Raw genomic sequence first — 18306 nt, 5'->3', positions numbered from 1 at the left:
ACTAACACGGCCGTTACTGTGAAACAGAGAGAAGACTGACCTTTGTTCAGTGGTCAATCTACATGTCTGATGGAAGGATGGTAGAAGTCAACATGGATCTAAACAGCAAAACCAAAGTCCTCTTTCTGAGGCTGAAATCAAATATTTTCATTTTAATTCTTTATTGTATAATAGAGATTTTGGGTTCTGTTAATAAGTTGATTATTTCAAGTTATATTCATTAGAAAGCTTCAAGCATATCAGTCATAAAAACGTGTGTTAGTACAGTTCTCTAATGATAATTGATAAACTAGAGAATTAACTACTTTTGTCAGAACCAACCCATGAAATCAGATTTTTACACACTATTTAACCCTAAACAGAGAATTAATGGAAAATTAGAATTCTGCTGTAGTAATATGTACTGGAAAGGTATGTAGGAAAAAAATCCATATACACGGCTCAGGAAAGTACAATTAACCACTGGGTCCTGTTCTATTCGACTTGACTCCAAACGAACATTGTAGACTTTAACGGTACTTGGCAACCCGCAGACACATCATTTTTTAAACTTAGCTCACATTTGAATTACAGAGCCTGTGACTCACGTTTCCAATGTGACCTTTTCAGGGTTTCATTTGGGAATAAAAAAGGTTTTTGTTACCATATGGAGAAAATATACACCCTCTTTGTTACATTTTACAGAACAAGAGAGATAGCCGATGGTGAAAGTGCTACAATATTATTGTTGCTTTTTTCCTCCAGAATTAGAGAAAAGAATGGGAAAATTTATGTGAGCTGTGTGTCCTTCAGATGAAATAACAGTCTGCCACTTAGCTACATTAAGGGCTAAATTCTAATATTTTATACTATACTTACAAATGCATATTTATTCCTCCTGGTCTAAGGATTACACAACTCAAGGGGTATGTTTCTGCATAACAGAGAAATATATGTTAAGCAGAGTGGACCTATTTGTGTGCCCAATCCTGTGAAGTGCTCAGCACCTCTCAAAAGTCTTTTTAATGAGATCTGTGGGCATTCAGCACCTCTCAAAAGATGCTCACCACCTTCAAGGTTTGAGTCTTTAGTGACCAAGCAAAATTCCAGCACTTCTGAATGTGGTCTCTAGGTTTTTCTCATGTTTAAGCTGCAAGACATCAGGAGAAAAATCTGTCCTGCAAAATGCATTATCTACATCTGTCACATAGCAAATAACCTATTGGAGGCAGAGAATGTCCTTGCACCTTATTGCCTTTCTCCTCTGGTAAGCTGCATAGACTGGCACTTAAACTGCATAGCTTTGCAAGCTCACATATAAGTTCAAAAATACACATGAACAAGAAACTGCACAATACATTAAAAAAACTGGAAAGGATGAGAGGGCCAGAGACAGCTCTGTATCTTTCATCTACTGCACCCAAAGCCACAAGCCAAAGAGTAAATTAACATGTACAATATGTAATTGCTTTAAATATTTTCTTGCTGCAGCCACTATTTAAAAACAAAGCATAATTATACATCCTGTATTCAATACTATAGACTAGTGTTGGCAATAATTTGGGGTAGGAAGATATAGATCAATTTATGTAATTAGAGCTGGCCAAGATAACTTTAATTTTCACATAGGCATTTGGTAAAAAGAAAAGGAGGACTTGTGGCACCTTAGAGACTAACCAATTTATTTGAGCATAAGCTTTCGTGAGCTACAGGTCACTTGCATCTGATGAAGTAAGCTGTAGCTCACGAAAGCTTATGCTCAAATAAATTTGTTAGTCTCTAAGGTGCCACAAGTCCTCCTTTTCTTTTTGCGGATACAGACTGTCATAAATATAAAGGGAAGGGTAAACCCCTTTGAAATCCCTCCTGGCCAGGGGAAAGCTCCTCTCACCTGTAAAGGGTTAAGAAGCTAAAGGTAACCTCGCTGGCACCTGACCAAAATGACCAATGAGGAGACAAGATACTTTCAAAAGCTGGGAGGAGGGAGAGAAACAAAGGGTCTGTGTCTGTCTGTATGCTGGTTTCTGCCAGGGATAGACCAGGAATGGAGCCTTAGAACTTTTAGTAAGTAATCTAGCTAGGTATGTGTTAGACTATGATTTCTTTAAATGGCTGAGAAAAGAATTGTGCTGAATAGAATAACTATTTCTGTCTGTGTATCTTTTTTGTAACTTAAGGTTTTGCCTAGAGGGGTTCTCTATGTTTTTGAATCTAATTACCCTGTAAGATATCTACCATCCTGATTTTACAGGGGGGATTTCTTTATTTCTATTTACTTCTATTTTTTATTAAAAGTCTTCTTGTAAAACACTGAATGCTTTTTCATTGTTCTCAGATCCAAGGGTTTGGGTCTGTGGTCACCTATGCAAATTGGTGAGGCTTTTTATCCAACATTTCCCAGGAAAGGGGGGGGTGCAAGTGTTGGGAGGATTGTTCATTGTTCTTAAGATCCAAGGGTCTGGGTCTGTAGTCACCGAGGCAAATTGGTGAGGCTTTTTACCAAACCTTGTCCAGGAAGTGGGGTGCAAGGTTTTGGGAAGTATTTTGGGGGGAAGGACGCGTCCAAACAGCTCTTCCCCAGTAACCAGTATTAGTTTGGTGGTGGTAGCGGCCAGTCCAAGGATAACGGGTGTAATATTTTGTACCTTGGGGAAGTTTTGACCTAAGCTGGTAAAGATAAGCTTAGGAGGTTTTTCATGCAGGTCCCCACATCTGTACCCTAGAGTTCAGAGTGGGGGAGGAACCTTGACACAGACTAACACAGCTGCTACTCTGAAACCTGGCATTTAGTAATGCGTTTCCAAGATGGAACATAGGTAAAAAATAAACAGTTTTTTTCTTGAGCTACTTGCCTTCTCTTTTTGTCATAATCTGTATGTTTCTGGATCCCATATTTGTAGGCAGTCCACTACCCAAGATGAGTGCAATAATTGAAACTCCAAATTAAAGACATCTCAATAGATTTTTCCCTCCACTTATACTGGTAGAAAGGAGCAAAACTGGATGCAACTGAGCTTGGGAATATGAAAGCAAGATATGCTAGTTCAACAGCATTCATTCTCTCCACTCTCTAGTAATCTTCAAAACTGCTCTGCATGCATACCACAGAGTTGGAGCTCTCTGGGGCCGAAGGTAGTGTGTTGGAGTTTGGGCTGGGTAGCAGCCACTCACCATGGCATGTTTCTTGGGGACTTGGGGGAATCCCAATCAGAAATTCATAAAGGAATTGAAAACGCCCCTCTCAAAGAGGGCCTTTGTGCCATTAGATAGGGAACAGTGTGGAAGAGATGACAATCCTAGTAATGGAACTAGTGATCTGCAGGGTTTGTACACGGCTCCCCCATCCCATTCAACAAGGCTACGGAGCCATCCTTTGGAATGAGAAACAGTTCTAATTTCACAAGGTGTACCTCAGAGTTTCTGGAGTAAATTTCCCATGCTGTGCATTTCTCCATGCTGTGGGGCCAGAGTTATATAATTTACCAAGAGAGATCCACACTACATGACATTCATTTAAACCACAGGGAATTTTCAAGAATAAATACTACCCTATAGTATGTGTTCAAAATGATGCAGAAATTAAGTACAGTTGATGCTGCTTAATAGGGATGCTCTGAAAGATACAGTTTTGTCCCATTTAAGGGATCTCGTTTAAATTATGTGTATTCAAATGTTACTTAAGGTTATTACACCATCTCTGCAATCATTTCCTTCATCTGAATCATGGTAATGTTTTATGTACCTTTTTTAATGCATGAACATGATTAACTTGCAATATACTGATGTAAAATATTAGAACACTGAAATGAACATAAAAAAACCCCAGTACATCACTAGACTTTTCCTAGTAGTCATTGAGTGAGACAGGCAGACAATAAGAGCCACAAGCAAATTATGATCCTTTCCCATAATACTAAAACATGTCTTATTACATTTGACATGGTAATTCAGCCAAGAAATGTCCCAACAAAATGGTACGATCAATTGTGATCATCCCTTTGGAGTAACATAGTAATCATAAGTTAATAGGAAAAAACTGTTTCCTTGAAGATTGCCCCAGTAAAGTGGCTGTCTATCCTGATCATTTATGTCCCACTTATATAACTTATCCTGCATCTGATTTTAGTTGACTATAGTTAGATTAAATGTATATCTAATGTGAGGTACATTCTGTACCATCTCCAGCTGAGAGGTCTGAGCAGCACTATCAGAAATATATCATTTTTTCCCAAAGATGCTGTGCCAAAGCAAACTTCTGATGTTCTAATTCAACTGAAATTTCTCTGCATCGCACAGAGGTAGACAAAATGAATTCTGGTTCGTACATCAAATGGAAAATAAATTGCATAATCATCCTTTCTCTTTCCAACTAAATATTTTCCAAGCACACTGCTAATAGGAGTTAAACTAATCCTCTTCTGGACCAGAGTAGAGGACTTGTGTTTAAAGAATGGGCGGTATGAAATCCAGTATTCTGCTCCAAACCATTACAGAAAAAGCAAGCTCTTGCAGCAGAGAGTTTGGAAAGGCTTAATTAAGAAAGGAGAGAAAAATGAGACCACATTACAGTGGAAAAGGTCTTGGGAAGAAAATATTGTCACTGGCATAGTCTGGAAAAATGTAATTTTAAGCTCTATGTGTGGATTTGTTTAGTGTTGGTGTCATTAAAGGGTTTGAGACGTGGCTGTTATGGCTAAAACCTGACCTACGTTGATAGCAGTCCCACTTGTAAGGTCTATGAGATACTTTATCTGTTTCTCTAGGAAATTTATATATCCCTCCCATCTCTGAGTGCCTAGAAATTTTTTCTTTTCCTGGCCACGACTGAAGCATTTTACCGGCTTTGCAGTACACCATAAACACACAAATACAAATAAATTGTTCCCTAGCACAATGTATGGTTTTGCCACTTCTAAATGTAGCAAGGATATTTTTGTCTTTTTAATAAAAAAATAAAAGTATATATGGCTGCAGCTCTTGCAGTAGGACTGTTCAGATAGGACCCAATATCAAGATAGGTAAATATTTAGGTTCAATATGGTTGCAGATGACATCAACTGGCATGAAAAAGAATCCCTGAGATTAGGAAAAAATGGGAAGGAAATAAAAGTTGCAAAATCTAAAAACAGGCAACATAGTTTAGGGCATTTTGTATCTTCAGAACAACAAGTTCATGGTCTGTATTGTGCTGATTCACCGATTCTTACTCTCTCCTCTTTCCAGTGCTTTGGGAGGTATCAGACCAGTGGTCTGTATCACTCCATGTCCATTTCAGTGGGAAACCTATCACCAGCAGCAACTGTTAGCAAGTTTCATAACCTCCTTCCAGACTTGGCTTCTAAAACTCCAGATGAACCCAACCAATAGCACTGAGATTTTATCTGGATAAAGCACAGTGACTGTAATACCAGTTGTGCTTTTATCAAGTATTTGCTCAAAGGCATAGCAAGTGCCTGAACACTAACAGTACAAAATAACAGAGATTCTGTTAATGGACACTACAGTGAGAGTCTGCCTCGCTGTTTGGTAGTGAAGAAAGAGGGGAGAAGAGGTGAAAGGAATCTGTTTCCCAACTTGGCCATGCACGGGAGGTGGGCATAATCCAAATGGGGAGTGCAGGCACTAGCTATTGAAAAGGGTTAGAATTAGTGTGTGGGGCCATAGCCCAACCATTCCCTTTGCACCTGCCACAAGAGCCGATGGAGCAGCCAGTGATAAATAGCAGGTGGGGGAGCACCCACTGAAAGGGTGTCAGAGTTTCAATTGCAGCACACACACACTGAATTCATCCCACAGGCTCTTGCTGCAGCATGTGCCATCTGCCTCAGCCTTTGGCTTAAAAGTCAGTCAGGCCCAAAACTTGCACATTAGGAGACTATTGTAGGCTGACACACTGCTCTGCACCATCTCTTATTCTGTGAACTAAAACTTGGACTTATTCCACCCCAACAATAAAATTGTTAAAAAACAACAACACAAAAGCAGTTAATTCTGTGGCTCAAAGTTCATAAAACTGAATAGTTATAAATATGTAACGAGTGCATAGAAATACAACAGTTTAAATTGGAATACAGTGCATAGCTCTGGTGCTCACCAATATCTCCCCATAAATTTTACAAGCAGTCTAACAAGAAGGCTTTATTTTATTAGTAGTTTCTTCCGGACCAATTGTAGAAAAGTTCAGGGCTGTGGTATTAGAAAAAGTAATATTTCCCTTATATAATAAAAAAATCACAGATTTATTAGGGTTTTTTGTGTGTGTTTTCTTTATTTTCTGAACATCTCTGCCATTTTAAGTATTTCCATGAGCAGGTAACTGAAATATTTTTGATACTAAAAACACTGGATTCTAAATTTCAATCTGTATAAAAAAAAATTTTGAATAAAGTTAAAAGGGGAGACTTCACAGGGTAGGACATAAGTATTCTTGTTATGTCTATTAGGCCTCTTAGGAAACAACATGAAAGAATTCAAACTGTCTAGAATTCCAGTGGTGAAAGTGTGAATGAATGGAGTCACTGATGATTGGATAAAGGAGTGTGGAAAATGGGCAGAATTAACTTGTACTGGATGTTGAAGAAAGAAAAGTGGGTAGAATAGTAGGGAACTTTATTTCCTAGAAACTAGAAATGTCTGGAAGGTGGGAAGGAGCTCTGATATCACTATTCTACATAAATACATAAACTGTTGTGTAATAAACATTATCTGACATGCCTACATTGAAGCAACTAGTTGGAAATTTCTGGCTGAATAGTCTAAAGTAATGAAAACAATTTCCTAAAATAAAATGTAAACATGGTCAAGAGTTCTTAAGCAGAACTCAGATAAAATTAGTTTCCATCTCAAAAGGTGCCGAAAATTGATTTCCTCTGATTCAAGATAAAAATGTGCCAGTGAATGAAACTTTGTCCATTGAAATAGAAGAGCACAAATGTTGATGAAATTGATAATTCTGCAAGCGAAACAGGTTTTATGTCATCATCATCATCATCACGTAGCTGAGATCATTTAAATCACTCTTCCAGGCCTCTCAGCGGCAATTAAATGGCAGGTTCATTCAGGGGCAGCATCTCTTTGTCTTCTCCATCCTCTCACAGGGCAAAGATCAACCAACAACTATGCCGAATTTCCAACTTCTGTGACAAACTAAAAGTTACATCAAGTTCAAGGCTTGGCCTTTCTTTTCTGCTAACAACTTCTCATGCAATGAAACTGAACAATTTAAAGACATGATTGAAGCACTTTACCCTGGATATTGTTCTCCAGACAGGTTTAAACTCACAGGTCCGCTACTAGATGATGAAAGTGAATAAATGGAGGAAAAGTTAAAAGGAAAAACTGTAAGACATTAATGCAAGATGGTTGGTTGCACATGAGAAATGACCCAGTCATGGCCACAAGCATCCATACAGCGAAAAATGCATTCCTACTTAATCCTATTGATTCTGTGTCTGAAAAGAAAACAAGAGACTACTGGCTGTGATCTTTGTGCCACTACAGAGATGCAGTGGATCCAGCTCCCAGAAGATCTCCCCTGAACTGTGGGGGGGGGGTGTCTTTGGGTAGCATAGAGCTATTGTAGCAGCTCCTATGCCAGCCTTCTTCCCAGCTGCTAATGCAGTGGGGCTCCACAGCTGCTGTGACTGGGGCTCCACAGTGACCCTTCAATTCTCAGCTTCTGTAAAGTCTCAGGGAGACCAAAGTTGCTCTCAAACTGCTCTAATTTGAGCTGGGAAACCACGCCAGCACAGAACGGCCCGCGGTCAGGGAAGTGCGAATTGCACCCTGAGGGTCTGAGAATCTGGCCCGTCACATCCAAGCTGCTGAAGATGTCTGCCAAGAATGAAAACTATGACCTGGAGGTCTTTTCCATTTGCAGGCCAACAAAAATAAAATGGCTTGATCTAATTAATAAAATATTGGAATTGCACAAGGACAAACATGATTCACAGAAGCTATGGAGCCCTTCCATCACGTAGCCAATGTGACTGATCATAAAAACAAAGATTAAAGTCTGAGCCCAGAACAAGAAAAATGGGATGGAAATGACTAATTGAATATAATCCAGGAGTTGCTTTCACCTATTCCAGAATTTAAAACTGTGGACTCAGATTTCTAACCTAAACTTATATTTGCCAAGGAAGTAATATCACATTTTACTGCATCAAAATGGTGGGAAATTGTGGATGTGAAATCATAGAAGATTTCTGAATTCATAATTTCATCAGTTTTAAAAATATATACATTGCTACCCAACCAACCTCATCTATCAATTGAATGTAATTTTAACCCATTCAGAATGGTTTGGTCAACACTTTTGGTAGATGATGGAAGAGGAAATATCAGTAAAAATGTATTTGTAATTAATGGCAGAAACAAAAAGTATGGTAGGAATAGCTAGTTAGACAGGGGACTTGCTTATTGTATCCTTATGCTTTTCTTACAGAATTGCAAGCTTTGCATTCTAGACAAAGTGTGTGCTTTTTTGGTATGAGGAATAAATATTCTTATGAAATGAGTTGCTTAAAATTGGTAGCTTTTTTCTTTTTATAAAGACCTTTGGGGAAAGATGGAAAAGTTTCACTATTTTGGGTCCCCTCCAAAAAAAAAAGTGTTTTTGGAGAGGGTTAAGGAAATATTACAACCCTGGAAAAGCATTCAGTGATTACCCTAATACAAAAGTATTTAAAAATTATCTATTATTGTAAACTGCTTGTATAGAGCTTTTAATAAAATGTCATCATTTGGCATCAAGGATAGTCTATGATCAAAATCATTTGGTCCCAGCATTTTGCAAACTTCACAATTTTTAACAGAGTCAAAAACACTGCATATGTTAATTGGGTGTCACATTATGATGATTATTGTCCTCATCTGTTTTTCTTTAAATACAGGACAGAGTTTAAATGAGAAGCTCTGAGACTACCACTGTTTGGCTTTGATTCTTTATTGGAGTAGTCATTTATAATCAGATTATTTGTGGACAGATTTACATAAAGCAGTAAATGATGATTGCCCTGATAACAACTCACTTGGCTTCAAATGGCTACTTCCTGCAAAATGGAATATCCAGTTTTCTTTTACCTCTTCCCTCTCCACTTAGCTTTCTAGCCTTATTGAGTCATAATGAATGAGCATTTTACTGAATCATGTGTCTATTACTTCAGCTCCATGTAAACCAAACTCTATTCTGGAAGCAATAACATACCAAATTCCATTATGTGAACAGACAAATCATAGATTATGTACATAAACGTACATTACTCACTTCAATCTATGAGGCCATCCCACTATGATTTCTACTGTTACAAACTAACCAAGACTAGAGTATTTTTGATGGGAAAAAAAGTAACAACCACCCTTCAGTTTTTGGATTCAAAGCACTTCAAGGAGAAACAAGCAATTTTTTTTAAAAAAAGAAGTACATGAACAGCTCGGGAATGGAGGTTGTTCATAACTCTGGAATGTTTGTAATGCTGAACAAAATGTTATGATTGTTCTTTCAAAAGTTTACAACTGAACACTGACTTAATACAGCTTTGAAACTTTACTATGCAGAAGAAAAATGCTGCTTTTACCCATCTTATTTTGAATGAAACAAACACAGAAACAGTTTCCTTACCTTGTCAAATCTTTTGTTTAAACTTTCCCTCTATTTCTGTAGTTTACATTTAACACAGTACTGTACTTTACAGTATTTGCCTTTTTTGGGGAGGTCTCTGCTGCCTGATTGTGTACTTTCGGTTCCAAATGAAACAGGTCTGAGTATTGGGTCATTTCTCTCTCATACCATCCTTCATAAGTTGCTTATTGTGACACAGAGGCCCACTGGTGCAAGCTGGTGAAGGGTTCACTACTCTGTGTGTGTTCTTCAGAATTCTTGTGTGGCTTTGAAGAAAACTGGCAGGAAAATGGTTTGGTTGGTATGGAAATGCGAGACCAACTTTGGCAGGAAGGCTGGATGGGGGAACCTTGTCCTTGAAAAACACTATGTATGGTGGTGCTGAGGTAAAAAGGGCCTTATTGCAAAGACCCTTCTGGCTGAGGTAAATCGCTATCAGGAAGGTGACCTCTCAGGAGAGAAAAAAGCAGAGGGCACGATGCTACCAGCTCAAAGGGAGGGCTCATGAGTTTTGATAGAACCAGGTTTAAATCCCATGGGGGAATTGGTTCACGAACTGAGGGTAAAGCCTCTCTAATCCTTTATTGCCATCTTGTGAGAGAAAACTGACCTACCATCCACTGGTGGGTTAAAGGCCAAAATTTCTGCTAGGTGCACCTTGACTGATGTGAGGGCCAGACCTTGCTATTTTAGATGGAACAGGCAATCCAGAATAGGTGGAAGGGAAGACAGAGTCAGAGAAAGGCTTTGCTGGGATGACCACATCGAGAAATGCTTCCACTTTGCAAGATAGGTAGCACTTGTAGATGGCTTCCTACTTCCCAGCAAGACCTGGTGGACTTGTTCCAAACAGACTTGCTCCTCCAGGTTCAGCCATGGAGCTTCCATACAATCAGGTGAAGGGTCCCAAGGTTTGGGTGGAGTAAACGACTGTGGCCTGTGAGATCAGGTCTGGCCGGAGTGGGAACAATAGCAAGGGTACTACTGATATCAGCGTGCCAAACCAGTGCTGGTGGGGGCATGCCGAGGCTATAAGAATAACTATCACCCTGTCCTGCTTGATTTTCAGAAGGGCATTGTGAACCAGAGGAACTGGAGGAAATGCGTAGAATAGGAACTTTGTCCATGGAAGCAGGAAGGTGTCTGAAAAGGAGTCCGGGCTGTACCTGCACAGCAAGCAAAACTGATGGCATTTCCTGTTCTGCTTAGTTGTGAATAGGTCTGTCTGGGGAGACCCCCACCATTGGGAGATGAACCTGGTGACCACTGGGGTCCACTTATGGTGAGGAGAAAGATCTGCTGAGGTGATCTGCCAGGATGTTCCAGGCTCCCAGAAGATGGGAAGCCTCGAGGTGGATGGAGTGCTTCACACAGAAGGCCCATAGCTGGATGGCCTCCTGACCCAGGGCTGAGGAGCATGCTCCTCCCTGATTGTTGATATACAACATGGTTGCAGTGTTGTCTGTCGGTACTCGTACTACTTTGCCTGTGATCTGAGGGAGAAACACTTAGCAAGATAAGCAGACTGCTCTGAGCTCCCTGTTTATGTGTAGGGAGGGCTCTTCCTGGGACCACAGGTGATCGAGGTGGGCGCCCCAACCTAGGTCTAAAGCATCTGACACTAGGGAAACTGAGAGCTGTGGGGCAACAAAGGGGATGTCTGTCATTGTCAACGGGGGGATGGGGGGGGAGCCTTTCACCAGTTGAGGGAGGTGTGGACCAGAGTTGGAACCATAAGCACCGAGTCCATGTTGTGTCTGTTCGGTGAGTATACTGAAGCTAACCATATCTGCAGGGGCCTGAGGCGCAGTCTTGTGTGCCATACCACATCAGAGCATGAGACCATGTGTCTCAGGAGCTTGAGGCAAACCCGGGCTATTGTGACTGGACCATGACCCTGGATATCAGGTCCGGCATTGTCTGGAATCAAGCCTCTGGAAGGAAGGCTCTGGCCTGGATTGAGTTTAGCACTGCCCAGATAAACCACTCGCTGAACTGGAATGAGAGTTGACTTTTTCTCATTTAATCAACAGGCCCAGAGCTCAGAAGGTAGTTTGGACCAGGGTGATTCTGGTCTTTACTTGAGCCTCTGAGTGGCCCTTGATCAGCCAATTGTTGAGGTGTGGGTAAATTTGGACCCCTTGCCTTCTGAGGAAGGCTGCTGCCACTACCATGCATTTCATAAAGACCGGGGGGGCTGCAGATAGGCCAAAGGGGAGGACAGTGAATTGGTAATGGGTCTGGAGGAATCTTCTGTAGCCTAGGAAGATGGAAATGTGAAAATAAGCATCCTTCAAGTCGAGGGAAGCGTACCAGTCCCCTGGATCCAGGGAGGGAATGATGGAGGTCAGGAAGACCATGTGGAACCTCAGTTTCTTGAGATAACTGTTGAGGTGGCACAGGTCCAGGAAGGAGTGAAGACTCCGCTTTGGCCCTTTGGATTAGGAAATATCAGGAATAAAACCCCTTCCCTCTCAAGTTTTGAGGCACCTCTTCCACAGCCCCCACCCAAAGGATGGTTTGCACCTCCTGAGCTAAGAGTTGTTCATGAGAAGGGTCCCTGAAGAGGGACGGGGACGGGAGAGGGGCTGGATGAAAACTGAAGGGTATAACCATCCACCACTGTATTTAGTACCCAGTGGTCTGATGTAATGAGGGACCCGCCAAGCTGAAGTGGGAAAGTTGGTCCAACTTTTGGTCTCACATTTGGTCCCACATTTGGTCCAACCATTGGGCGCACCTTCAAAAGGCCTGCTTGGGCCTCCAGAGTAACTATGGGACCCTGGCAGGGAGGTTGAGGTGGATGGAAGTGTTTGACGGTGCTTGTAACCACTGCTCCTTCTCTTGAATAGGTCCTACCTTGGTGGTGGAGCTGAGAAGCGGGCTGGTTGTTGAGGCATGAAGTGCTTCCTCGAAGGGGCCAAAGCATGGAGGCTCAGGGACCTGAGGGTAGCCCTTGAGTCCTTCAGGACATGGAGCTTGGTGTCTGTTTTCTCCAAAAACAATGAGGATCCCTTGAAGGGCAAGTCCCAATCAACTGCTGGATGTCCCTGAAGTAGCCCAGAAGACTACAGCCAAGAGCATCACCTAATGGCCACAGTGCTACATCCAGTAGCAACCGGAGTGTGGCTCTGGCAACATTCTTTTCTTCCACTAAAAGGGCAGAGATTCTTGCCTCGAGTCCTGAGGCAAAAAGTCTTTAAATTTTGGCAGGGAGTCTCACAGGTTGTCATCATATCTCCCCAGAAGGGCTTGCTGGTTTAAGATATGCAGCTGTAGTTCACCCCTCAAATAATTTTTTTCCCCAGACAGATCCAGTTTCTTTGTGTCCTTTGGTTTGGGGTAGCACTTGCTTGGACATGTCTATCCCTCTCATTGACCGCCAGTACAACTAGGAACCCTGTAGGTGGGTGCAAGTAAAGGTATTCATACCCTTTCGCTCGTACATAGTATTTCTTTTCATCCCTCTTCAAAGTGGGAGGGAGAAAAGATGGAGTCTGCCTGGACCCATTAGAGCCCCATTAATGGATGGGGCCACCTTAGATGGTGCTGCCGCAGCCAGAATGTCAATGAGGCTGTGGGACAATTCCTTGAGCTACTCAACCTCAGGACCCTAAATTTCTAAATTTCTCTTTAGAAACTCCTGGTGGGATAGCTGCTCTATCCCGAGATGTCTTTGTCCGGAGAGGAGGAGGAAGACGACGCCTGTACCAGATGAAAAGCTTCTTCCTCTTCTTCAGTTTCAATCACCTCTGTGGGGACCACATCCTGTGTATTGGTACCGGGTTCAATACTGGAGTCAGGGTCTGGTGCTAAGCGGAGCTGTGTGGGGGCCTGCCTCTTGGAAGTGACTGAGTATTATTGGCAGATGACAGACCCAGTACTGAGGGAAAACCCCATGAATGGCTCCAGAATTGCTATTGCATAGGCCACTGACCACCTGACCAGGTTCTGGCAGAGGGGACCCACACCTGGGCCTGGTGGTACATAAAATGGGTACCAGTGGCAACCCTTGGCATGGGTACAGGGCTGCACCTCAGACTCTGACAAAGAGTCCTCTCAAGGTGACCATGGAGGAGTGGTACCCCTCACTTCTGCCGTTCGGTGCCAAAGTTCCACAGACCAGTGTCAGGCCAGAGACAGCCTAATAGAAGAAAGTAGGGTTGTCTTGCCCCTGGAAGATACTGAGGGACCTGGTGCCGGGAAGGAGCTCAGACCACCATGCTCTCTTCTGCTTGTGCTCATTGGAACCAGCGGTTGTTCCATAGAAGTCAGTGATACTAGGGGCGATAATATGTCCCTGGCAACTGCAAAGGCCTCCACGGTAGAAAGCACTGTGATTCCACAGGCACCGTGACAACTTCCTGGCATCAGTGGAGGGTCCCGCACTGAAATCAATGTCCCTCTGGGCAGAGTCGACAGTGCCACCAAGGAACCGGGGCTGGAAGAATGGCCTGACGCAGGTCGCACTCCACTTCCTTCCCTTTGAATGCCTTTCTTCAGCATCAGAGAGTGCCCTCTCTCCGAGCGCTGCTTTTTATATTTCTTCCTTGACCCCAGAGATGGAGAATGGTGCTGGCAAATATGTGGTGCCAGAGGGGTGCTTCACACTGAGGCTGAAATGCTCAATGCTGAATCCGAGCCTTTTGGCTCCAACACCAGGCTAAGAGCAGCTTCTGAAAAGGCAGCCTTCAGTCTAGACTCTCTGCATTTCTTTGTACAAGGCTAAATGTCCCAACCAATCTGCTAGTGCCTTCTTATGTGATTCTCTCCCAGACACTTCAGACAACTGGAGTGTGGGTCACTCACTGGCACAGGCTTGCCAGAGGAGGCACAAGGTTTGAAGCCTGGGGACCAGAGCAAAGGGAGCCGCTACACAATAAAGGAGGGGGACTAACTATCTACAATAGTACTATTTACAATATTTACACTACAACTATACTAAGACTAATAAACTAAGTTACAGAGAAGAAAGCCACTGAAAAACACTTTGCTGAAGCAAGAGGAGATGTTCCAGCAACCATCCCAGACAGTAACAAGGAACTGAGTGGGTGCAGAGCCAGCAGTGCCTTTCATACTGGTGCGTAAGCATGTGGCACCAGAGGGCGCTTGAGCCAGCCCGACATATACCATTGAGGGAAAAATCTCTGGCAAGGGTGCACGTGGTATGCACACAGCTAATGTGGAATGGACATGAGCAAGCTCTTGAAGAACAGCAAGTCCTATATTTTATTTGGAAATTAAAAATTGCATCTCAAGGATAATCAAAACTGAGGCATGAAAGAACAAGAACCTTTGAGACCCAGAATTTTGCAGCTCCCCAGCTTTTACTAATCATTAAATTATAGAGAAGTTGTTGATAATATATAGGGGTTCTTAAATATACTTGCTACTTACATTTCATAAAAAATGGATTTGGAGTTTTGTTCACATCAAAGGAACTATAACAAAGAAATAGGAGACTGAATTTGAGATTAAGAAAAGCAGACACGTTCATTTTTCTTTCCAAAGCAAAATACCACAATAGTGCCAGACTAAGGCTGCTAAACTTATTCAGTAATGAAGAGCAAAGTTTAGATCAGCATGCAAACAAGAAAATGGTTTAACAACATAAAAGATAACCTGAGAACTACAACTATATTTTATGCAGAAACGAGTTATAAAACCCCTTTGGGGATAATTTAAGCAAAATAATTTGAGATATTTACATACCTGACAAACATGAAACAAGAATATGGGAGATTTTCTCATTTCATGTATGCCATATTGCCTTAAAGTGTTACAGCCAGCAATGGTAAGGAATAGTTTAGCTGAAGATTTCATATTTTGTCCTCTCCACTTCCCTTCCCTTATTCACCATTAAGAAGGGCAACCTTTATTTTGTCAATAGCCCTTTAAAATAAATCAGGAGCAGGAGTGCATTTATGGCTCATAAGAAGGATCAAGTGCCAGAACGAGAGCACTAAGAAACTGAACTCCTGTTTTTATACCCTGAACAAGTCAGTCACTAAGTAGCAGCAGCTCAGGCTATTCCACAATGAACTGCTAATGTACTTCCACCCTAACTGTGCCCTGGTCTACACTAGGACTTCAGGTCGAATTTAGCAGCTTTAAATCGATGTAAACCTGCACCCGTCCACATGATAAAGCCCTTTATTTTGACTTAAAGGGCTCTTAAAATCGATTTCCTTACTCCACCCCTGACAAGTGGATTAGCGCTTAAATTGGCCTTGCCGGGTAGAATTTGGGGTACTGTGGACACAATTCGACGGTATTGGTCTCCGGGAGCTACCCCAGAGAGTGCTCCATTGTGACCGCTCTGGACAGCGCTCTAAACTCAGATGCACTGGCCAGGTAGACAGGAAAAGAACTGCGAACTTTTGAATCTCATTTCCTGTTTGGCCAGCGTGGCAAGCTGCAGGTGACCATGATGGAGTCCCAGAATCGCAAAAGAGCTCCAGCATGGACTAAACGGGAGGTATGGGATCTGATCGCTGTATGGGGAGAGGAATCCGTGCTATCAGAACTCTGTTCCAGTTTTCGAAATGCCAAAACCTTTGTCAAAATCTCCCAGGGCATAAAGAACAGAGGCCATAAAACAGGGACCCGAAGCAGTGCCGCGTGAAACTTAAGGAGCTGAGGCAAGCCCACCAGAAAACCAGAGAGGCGAATGGCTGCTCCAGGTCAGAGCCCCAAACATGCCGCTTCTATGATGAGCTGCATGCCATTTTAGGGGGTTCAGCCACCACTACCCCAGCTGTGTTGTTTGACTCCTTCAATGGAGATGGAGGTAACACAGAAGCAGGTTTTGGGGACGAAGAAGATGAGGTTGTAGATAGCTCACAGCAAGCAAGCGGAGAAACTGCTTTTCCTGACAGCCAGGAACTGTTTCTCACCCTGGACCTGGAGCCAGTACCCCCCCGAACCCACCCAAGGCTGCCTCCTGGACCCGGCAGGCGGAGAAGGGACCTCCGGTGAGTGTACCTTTTAAAATACTATACATGGTTTAAAAGCAAGCATGTGAAATGATTACTTTGCCCTGGCATTCGCGGCTCTCCTGGATGTACTCCCAAAGCCTTTGCAAAAGGTTTCTGGGGAGGGCAGCCTTATTGCGTCCTTCATGATAGGACACTTTACCACTCCAGGCCAGTAACACGTACTTGGGAATCATTGTACAACAAAGCATTGCAGTGTATGTTTGCTGGCGTTCAAACAACATCCGTTCTTTATCTCTCTGTGTTACTCTCAGGAGAGTGAGATACCATTCATGGTCACCTGGTTGAAATAGGGTGCTTTTCTTCAGGGGACACTCAGAGGAGCCTGTTCCTGCTGGGCTGTTTGCCTGTGGCTGAACAGAAATGTTCCCTGCTGTTAGCCATGGGGAGGGGGGAGGGTTGAGGGGGTAGCCATGCGATGGGGGGGAGGCGAAATGCGACCTTGTAACGAAAGCACATGTGCTATGTATGTAATGTTAACAGAAAGGTTTACCCTGAAAGAGTGTAGCCACTGTTTTATAAAATGTGTCTTTTTAAATACCGCTGCCCCTTTTTTTTCCCCTCCACCAGCTGCATGTGTTTCAATGATCACAGGATCTTCTCCTTCCCAGAGGCTAGTGAAGATTAGAAAGAAAAAAAAACACACTCGTGATGAAATGTTCTCTGAGCTCATGCTGTCCTCCCACACTGACAGAGCACAGACGAATGCATGGAGGCAAATAATGTCAGAATGCAGGAAAGCACAAAATGACCGGGAGGAGAGGTGGCGGACTGAAGACAGGGCTGAAGCTCAAGTGTGGTGGCAGCGTGATGAGAGGAGGCAGGATTCAATGCTGGCTGCTGAGGACCAAACCAGTATGCTCCAGTGTATGGTCGAGCTGCAGCAAAGGCAGCTGGAGCACAGACTGCCACTACAGCCCCTGTGTAACCAACTGCCCTCCTCCCCAAGTTCCATAGCCTCCACACCCAGACGCCCAAGAACGCGGTGGGGGGGCCACCAGCCAACCAGCCACTCCACCATAGAGAATTGCCCCCAAAAAAGGATGGCATTCAATAAATTTTAAAGTTGTAAACTTTTAAAGTGCTGTGTGGCATTTTCCTTCCCTCCTCTACCACCCCTCCTGGGATACCTTGGTAGTCATCCCCCTATTTGTGTGATGAATGAATAAGAATGCATGAATGTGAAGCAACAATGACTTTATTGCCTCTGCAAGCAATGAGGGGAGGGTGGTTAGCTTGCAGGGAAGTAGAGTGAACCAAGGGGCGGGGGGTTTCCTCAAGGAGAAACAAAAGAGAACTTTCACACCGTAGCCTGGCCAGTCATGAAACTGGCCTTCAAAGCTTCTCTGATGCATACCGCACCCTCCTGTGCTCTTCTAACCGCCCTGGTGTCTGGCTGCGCGTAACCAGCAGCCAGGCAATTTGCCTCAACCTCTCATCCCACCATAAATGTCTCCCCCTTACTCTCAAAGACATTGTGGAGCACACAGCAAGCAGTAATAACAGTGGGAATATTGGTTTGGCTGAGGTCTAAGCGAGTCAGTCAACTGCGCCAGCGCGCCTTTAAATGTCCAAATGCACATTCTACCACCATTCTGCACTTGCTCAGCCTGTAGTTGAACAGCTCCTGACTACTGTCCAGGCTGCCTGTGTACGGCTTCATGAGCCATGGCATTAAGGGGTAGACTGGGTCCCCAAGGATAACTATAG

General features: G+C 43.1%; 1 protein-coding gene across 16 annotated transcripts in view; it reads right to left on the bottom strand.

The window, feature by feature from the left end:
• ENOX1 (ecto-NOX disulfide-thiol exchanger 1) overlaps positions 1-18306 on the bottom strand; it is a 506538-nt gene that overhangs the window by 270729 nt on the left and 217503 nt on the right. For 2 of the 16 annotated variants that reach the window (XM_073345273.2, XM_078853123.1), the window contains one exon: positions 14999-15042. The exons of the other annotated variants lie outside the window; for them this stretch is intronic. The gene's annotated coding sequence lies outside the window, so the exon portion shown is untranslated. The remainder of the gene's footprint in view (positions 1-14998; positions 15043-18306) is intronic. 16 annotated transcript variants of the gene reach the window in all.

The sequence above is a fragment of the Lepidochelys kempii genome, chromosome 1, assembly GCF_965140285.1.
Source record: "Lepidochelys kempii isolate rLepKem1 chromosome 1, rLepKem1.hap1, whole genome shotgun sequence".
In the NCBI taxonomy this organism is placed as follows: Eukaryota; Metazoa; Chordata; order Testudines; family Cheloniidae; genus Lepidochelys; species Lepidochelys kempii.
The sequence above is the reverse complement of the archived record's forward strand: the minus strand, read 5'-3'. Positions and strand labels throughout refer to the sequence as shown.